At 42.3% G+C, this 7,993-nt stretch overlaps 1 long non-coding RNA gene and 1 pseudogene across 2 annotated transcripts in view; one reads left to right on the forward strand and one right to left on the reverse strand.

The window, feature by feature from the left end:
- LOC144614063 (uncharacterized) overlaps positions 1-7,535 on the reverse strand; it is a 46,000-nt gene extending 38,465 nt beyond the window's left edge. For both annotated transcript variants that reach the window (XR_013551594.2, XR_013551593.2), the window contains exons 1-2: positions 7,312-7,535; positions 1,818-1,977 (exon numbers count right to left, since the gene is read on the reverse strand). This is a non-coding gene — a long non-coding RNA (uncharacterized LOC144614063). The remainder of the gene's footprint in view (positions 1-1,817; positions 1,978-7,311) is intronic.
- LOC144614076 (pancreatic progenitor cell differentiation and proliferation factor pseudogene) lies at positions 2,098-4,946 on the forward strand (annotated as a pseudogene).
- Positions 7,536-7,993: the final 458 nt, after the last annotated feature.

Below are 7,993 nucleotides of genomic sequence, written 5' to 3' on the forward strand. Positions count from 1 at the left end.
CCCAGTTTTTGATGTTTTTCTTTCCAATTAGCAGTCTATCGTTGTGTTTTTAAAAACATTCTCCCCTTCTAATTGTTTTTCATGATAAAGATCCCCCTACAAAATTTTAATATTGTCATCATCTTATGAGAAGAAAAATTCCATACGAAAATTGGAAGAAGAATCATGATTTCTCCCTTATTCTCTGAAAACAAAAAATAATCAAGAAGGGCTTTGTTTTGGTATCTTCTGGTCTTCTAAGCACACGAGGGCTGGAAAATGGAATCGCTTAAATAACAACCCACATTGTTTCCCCTCACAAAACAGAATAATAGTGGGAACATTTTTGTGACTCCAAGGAAGCAAATGTTTCTAATTAGTGAACAAGATCAGCTGAGGTAGCTGCTCCGGGGCATCTGTGCCTCTCATTAGGGACACTCTCCTGTAGAGCAAAACAACAAAACCGCCGGAATTCTGTTTGTGAAGGGTGCCACCTACCGAAGAACAAGCAGTACTACAGCCAGCGTCAAGGGGGTGGGGGTGGGGAACGATGGGGGAGTCAGGAAAAAGCAGACAGTCCCGCCGTCTGGCGAGATTTCTTTGCCAAAAGGAGGCAAGAAGAGGGCATGGCACCGACTTAGCAGATACAGATACGGGTACGGGAGGGTCGGACTGGAAAGGCTTTGTCTGGAGAAGGTACTTACAGGGCCTTGCGGGGTCACTAGGGTTTAGCAAAGGGAACGAGCATGGGAAGTGGAACTGGTTTGGAGGCAGGCAGGGGGGTGAGGAAAGCTCAGAGGAGGACAGCGTCCCGTGAGGAGATGAGACCGGCTGTAGAAGAGTGTTTGCACTGGGAACTTGCAGGAATGAGACTTAATACCGAGGGCAATACCCCTGGAGGTATTATCAAGGCCTTGGCAAATGACTCTCAATTAAGAACAGGGGGTGGGGGGAGGGGGAGAGTTGGCACCTGGGTAGTTTAGGCTTAGGTCATGACCTCAAGGTTTATGAGTTCAAGTTCAAGCCCACACGGGGCTCACTGCTGTCAGCACCGAGCCAACTTCAGATCCTCTGTCCCTTCTCTCTCTGCCCCTCCCCACTTCCCTTCTCTCTCTCTCTCTAAAATAAATCAAACATTAAAAAAAAAACACTGAGGTAATCATTTCACAGTATATACATGTATCAAATCAACATGCTCTATAACTTAAATTCACATATTGGTATTTGTCAATTACACCTCAATAAGGCTGGACAAATGCAAAATAAATAAATAAATAAAATTTAAAGAACCAATGGATTATGGAAACAGAACTCTGTGAGAAACTACCGTACAGATGGCAAACTCTTTGGAAATTCTCTCAAAGGCAATTATTGAGACTGAAGGTTGACATAATGTTCTGACAGGTAAAATAGTGATCCTAATAACATCCTGGGCCCCCCAGCATTAAGAGCTACAGCACCTGTGGCTACCCCCCTAGATCATCAATATTAGAGGCCCAACCCTGCCCCCAAGACACTGAAGCCTGGATTCTGCCCACACATGCACCTCCTTCTCTGCTCCCATAAAAGTAATGTTCTCACTTCTACTTCATTTTTTTGTTCTGAATATATTAATAGAGACCCGGCCATGTTCCGGGCGTGGGAACAAAGGTGAAGACAGATATGGTCCCTTTCCTCATGGCACTCACCATCTAGTGGAGCATGGAGACATTAATTACATAACTACACAAATGCTAGTATAAAAGTCACGAGTACTCTAAATTCAAGGCTGTGAGAGCCTAAACAGGGATAACTGAGCTAGTCCAAGGGTGGAGGAAGGTATGTAAGGGGATTCTTACCAAGGAAACAACATTTGGCCAATATGGCTGCAGAGGGTGTCCTTCCTGGGGGTAGGCAGGAGACGGTTTGGAGTCCTCAGGCCAGGTTCCACCTTTTAACAGCTCTTTTTCTCTGGACAAGTCACTTGAATTTCTTAGTCCTAGGCATGAAATGGGGAAACTAGTGGGAGTTAAATAATAAAATACACAGAATGTGCTCAGTGCAATGACTAGAACATAGTATGCCTACAATAAATGCTAGCTGATATTATTTTTGATATTATTAATCCTCTCTGCTTTTATGCTGGAGTGTGGACAGTGAGGCAGAAGAGGAAAAGGAAAGATTTGCATTTAAAGACTAGAATTGGCATATGCTATTTATATGTGATGTGTCACTGAACTTTTGGATTCCAGGTAGAACACAGGATTCATCATAACACAGAAGCAAATAAAAACTCATAATACTATTAGAACTCTTTCTTAGTCATCTGGCTGGAAATTGAACCATTATGTTTAACATCATTTACATGGGAAAATGTGTTCCAATCCAAACTGTATTAACCAAAAAATATTTTTGAATACAATGCATTTGTTATTGGCGACTGTCCATTCTTCCACACAGAATTCTATAGGTGAGAGCAGTATTTTACATAGGATGGAAAGCCCCTGAAACACGGGGTAATGCCTTTCCATGGCTGTTGGCTATTCCACTTAGAAATGACGATAGTGATACCATAGCCAAAACCTCATCACACCTGGGAAATTGTCATGGAAATTACATGACTTACCAAGGGACAGGTAAACGCACCTGAGAGCTAATGTCTCTTAATCAGGTTCCTTTTGTACATTTCATTAAAGTGTTACCCCTAACTAAAGGGAATGTTGTCTCTCTTCTAAGCCCTCTATTATGTTCACAGAACCAGTGTATATCAGGCAGAAACAAAACAAGCAATTTGGTGAGTTTCTGATGACTCTGTCCATTTGAGTAATTGGGTGATTCAGAGAGATATCTGGCTTAAATTTTTCAAGTTTTATTTGTGCTTATTATGAGGGGTGGGGTGCAAGGGGGTAGGGGTGGAAAAAGAGAAGGACAGAGAATCCCAAGCAGGCTCCACACTGCCAGCACAGAGCCTGATGTGGGGCCCAATCCCACAAACCGTGAGATCACGACCTGAGCCAAGATCAAGAGTCAGACACTTAACCAACTGAGGCACCCAGGTGCCCCTATCAGGCTTAATTTTTTTAAATAAACTTAAGTGAGTATTTGACCTAAATGGAATAGTAAAATGTTTTTAACTATGTTCAGAATGATTTACAAACATGTGAGAAAAACCTATGCACGTATAGAAAAGATGGAGAAAATGTATTAAAATGTATTCAAACTGGTTGGTTTTCTGTGAAGATGACACAGAGAAATGGAAAAACAGTCCAGGCTCATGGATCTCAAGAACAAATATTGTTAAAATGTCTACACTATCGAAAGCAATCTACACATTCAGTGCAATCCCTATCAAAACACCATCAGCCTTGGGGCGCCTGGGTGGCTTGGTCGTTTGAGCGTCCGACTTCAGCTCAGGTCACGATCTCGCGGTCCGTGAGTTCGAGCCCCGCGTCGGGCTCTGTGCTGACAGCTCAGAGCCTGGAGCCTGCTTCCGATTCTGTGTCTCCCTCTCTCTCTGCCCCTCCCCTGTTCATGCTCTGTCTCTCTCTGTCTCAAAAATAAATAAACGTTAAAAAAAAAATTAAAAAAAAAACAAACCACCATCAGCCTTTTTCACAGAACTAGAACAATCCTAAAATTTGTATGGATCCACAAAAGACCCCCCGAATAGCCCAAGTAATCTTGAAAAAGAAAAGTGAAGCTGAAAGCATCACAATTCCAGACTTCAAAATGTATTACAAAGCTGTAGTCATCAAAACAGTAAGGTACTGGCACAAAAAGAAACAGATCAATGGAACAGAATTAAAAAACCCAGAAATCAACCCATATTTGTATGCTCAATTAATCTTCAACAAAGGAGGAATGAATATCCAATGGGAAAGGACAGTCTCTTTAACAAATGGTGCAGGAACAAGTGGACAGCTACATGCAAAAGAATGAAACTGGACCACTTTCTTACAGCACACACAAAAATAAATTCAAAATGTATTAAAGACCTAACTGTGAGACCTGAAACCATAAAAATCCTAGAAGACAACACAGGCAATAATTTCTCTGACACTGGCTGGAGCAACTTTCTAGATATGTCTCCTTAGGCAAGGGCACTGAAACCAAAAATAAACTGCTGGGACTTCATCAAAATGAAAAGGTCCTACACAGCAAAGGAAATAATCAACAAAACTAAAAGGCAACCTACTGAATGGGAGAAGAGATTTGCAAATGACATATCTGATAAAGGGTTAGTATCCAAAATACAGAAAAAACTGATACAATTCAACACCCAAAAAACAAGTACTGCAATTAAAAATGGGCAGAAGACATGAACAGACATATCTCCAAAGAAGACATCCAGAGGGCCAACAGACACATGAGAAGATGCTCAACATCACTCATCATCAGAGAAATACAAACCAAAACTACGATGTGGACCCTGCCCCTGCCTCAGTCGTGGAACTGTCTTCAACAGTCTCTGCAAATGGTTTCTGTGGCCTAGCGTCCCCTCCCCCATTCATGATTGTGCACTGAGGGCTGTGAGGGGTCACTGCCAGGGTTTCCACCAGCCCACAAACAGCCATCCCCTCCAGCGGCTTGTTCATGGCCACCCATGACTGTTACCAGTACTGCCTGAGTTCCATGTCCAGTAATGGTTCTTGGGGAGTACAGAGTGTACTGCCCCTCACCACCCCAGTCTCCCCATGGGTCACTGGTGGGCAAGCTTCTTTTTTGGGAAGTCCACTCTCCTATTCATGTCTACAGTGTTTGAGTCCCTAGAACCCTTGGAATCTCCTCAGGCCTTCAGCAACACAATCACCTGTGACTTGGTCCTAGAAGCCATGAAGAAGCAGCCTCGTGGCCAGCCTGGCAAAGCCAACACCGGGCCCCAATCCTGAATGGCCACCACCAGGATTCAAGAGGTGCTAAGCTCATCAGAGCCCCTCCTATAAACTCAGTAGGCTGCCACAAACAGAGACAATATCAAAACAGCAAAACACCAAAAAGGAAGTTGAGAGAATCCCACTCTACCATCCAAGTGGCACACAAGCCTTCCTGACACCCTGTAACTGTGTGCCTTGGACCCAGTAGAAAATAAACTCCAAGCAGCCAGTAAAAAAAAAAGAGGGAGGGCACCTGGGTGGGTCAGTCAGTTAAGCACCTGACTCTTGGGCTCAGATCGTGATCTCACGGTTTGTGAATTTGAGCCCCACATTGGGCTCTGGGCTAATAGTGCAGAGTCTGCTTGGGATTCTCTCTTTCCTCTTCTTGCCCCACTCTCTCAATGTCAAAATAAATAAATAAAAGCCACCACCACCACCAACAACAACAAAAACTACATGCAATATCACCTCACAGTCAGAATGGCTAAAATCAACAACACAAGAAACCCATGTTGGTGAGGATGTGGAGAAAAACCCTCTGGCACTGTTGGTGGGAATGCAAACTGGTGCAGTCACTGTGGAAAACAGGATGGAGGTTCCTCACAAAATTAAAAATAGAACTACCCCACGACCCAGCAATGGCACTACTAGGTATTTACCTAAAGAATACAAAAACACTAATTCAAAGTGATAGCAGCATTATTTACAATAGCCAAGATATGGAAGCAGCCCAAGTGTCCACTGATGAATGAATAAAGAAGGGGTGGTGTGTGTATACGTGTGTGTGTATTTATATTTATATTTTTATATATGTTCACATATATATTTATATATATGTTTATATATATTCACACACACACACACACACACACACACACACACACACACACAATGGAATATTACTGAGCCACAAAAAATGAATGAAATCTTGCCATTTGCAACAACGTAGATGGAGCTAGAGAGTATTATGCTAAGTGAAATAAGTCAGTCAAAGAAAGACAAATACCATGTGATTTCACTCATAAGTGGAATTTAAGAAACAAAACAAATGAGCATGGGGGGAAAAAGAGAGAGAGGCAAGCCCCAAAACAGACTCTCTTGATTATACAGAACAAACCAATGGTTACTAGAAGGGAGGTGGGTGGGGGGATGGGTTAAACAGGTGATGGGGATTAAGAAGTGCACCTGTCGCGATGGACACCTACCAAGTGATGTGTGGAAGGGTTGAATCACTACATCGTACTCCGGAAACCAATATTACACCGTGTTAACTAACTGGAATTACAATTAAAACTTTAAATATATGTTTTCTCAAGGCACCTGGGTGGCTCAGTCAGTTGAGCATTAGACTTCAGTTCTGGTCATGATCTCATGGCTTGAGAGTTCAAGCCCTGCATCAGCACAGAACCCACTTTGGATCCTGTGTCCCTCCCTCTCTGCCTCTCCCTCATTCATGCTCTCTCTCAAAAATGAGATAGATATAGATAGATAGATAGATAGATAGATAGATAGATAGATATAGATAGATATCCACACACATCTATCTATCTATCTATCTATCTATCTATATGTTTTCTCTATTTTTTCATATTTTCTCCAATGGGTGTATAAGTTTAACACATAAAGTAAAATCTTTCATTATGTGGGATCAAAAAAAAAAGGCACATAACAGATCAAAAACATGAAATTTCTCATAATTGGGGAAAAGGGTATTCACTTCCCACAACTCTCAATAATTTCTCTTTATACTCAGGCACCATGGAAATGCCAGAGGAACGGGCGTAAATATTTTTATTTTTTAATCATATCGCCTGGAAGCTGTCCAATTCACTAAAAATCAATTCCCAGAAAACTATTTCAGTGAACTGCCAAATTAGAGCAAACTGGTTTTCGGTGGGGGGGGGGGGGGGGGGGGGGGGGGTTCGGACCTGAAGCTGCATTGCCCAATTGTTTGATAAAATACACCTAATTTATGTTATAAATAGCAGTGCTGGTGGTGAGTGGACACTCCCTGATTCTTCTGAATTTAACTGATTATTTACCTGGAAAGAGTTCAGTGATTTCTAAGACCATTTCAGTAAAGGGTTGAAACTCACAAGGGATCCTAAGAAAGACGCTGTTTTTCTTATTTTGCCTCTGAAATAACACAAAGGATTGGATACTCAGATCAGACTCACCAGAATCAGAGACGTTACCCTTTCTGAGGCTTTACGGAACATCAAGGAGGGATTCGGGACCTGTGATTCAGCTTGCTAAGTCCTCTCTTGTGTCGTTTGCCAATATTTAACATATGCAATCATTGCTTTCACACACAGAAAGCTATCTCTATCATAAAACGTCTTCTTTATTCCTATAGTTACATAGCTGTGGCTCTCAAGCTGGCCCTAGTATATGGAGGGTGAGGAGAGACTGAAGAAAGAGGCCGACCACCCTAGATGGATAGAAGGCAGGTTTAGTAAGCAAGGGGAACTTAACTTACAAGGCTTGTCTTGAGTGATGACAAGAAGAGTAGGTCTCCACACTCGGCTGCCAGTCTTTAAAGTTTTTACAGAGGTCTTCATTGGGTTCAGTCACATATTCAGGCCAGATGATCTCTCTTGAGGCTGTGTCCTTAAAATGGCTCCAGCTCTGGGAACGGTGAGCAGAACCAACACTCCAAGGACGGGGGAGGGAGCAATGAGCCTCTGATTGCCCCGGGGCCAGCTGGAGGGTCAACCAGCAGTCATGCCTTCTCCATGACCTCCCCCAACAATAGCTTATGTGACTTCTTCCAGGAAGCCATACCCCATAAAACCAGATTCCTGGTCTGTTTGCCATGATCAATTTTTGGCCAGGTATATTCTGCAATGCTAAAAATATTCCACAATTAAGGACTCTCCCATCAGAGAATGCCATTAGTGTGTCTGCCAAGAAATCTGTCATTAACGTGTTTATAAAGAGATTTGACCAAGTCTTCTTTCTGTACAGAGAGTCTCTCAGTAAAAGGGAGAACCGGCTGCATGCCTGTGGTACCTCTTTCCTTCCCAGCCATCAAGAGAAAAATAATTTGTATTTACTTGCTTCTTTCATTAAAAGCTTTTCTTTCTTATTTCAAAAAAAAAATGTTTGAGGCAAAATATATACATGAGCAAAATAATTTTAAAATATTTGGAGGACATGGG

This window comes from Panthera onca, chromosome D4 (assembly GCF_046562875.1).
Source record: "Panthera onca isolate mPanOnc1 chromosome D4, mPanOnc1 haplotype 2, whole genome shotgun sequence".
NCBI lineage: Eukaryota > Metazoa > Chordata > Mammalia > Carnivora > Felidae > Panthera > Panthera onca.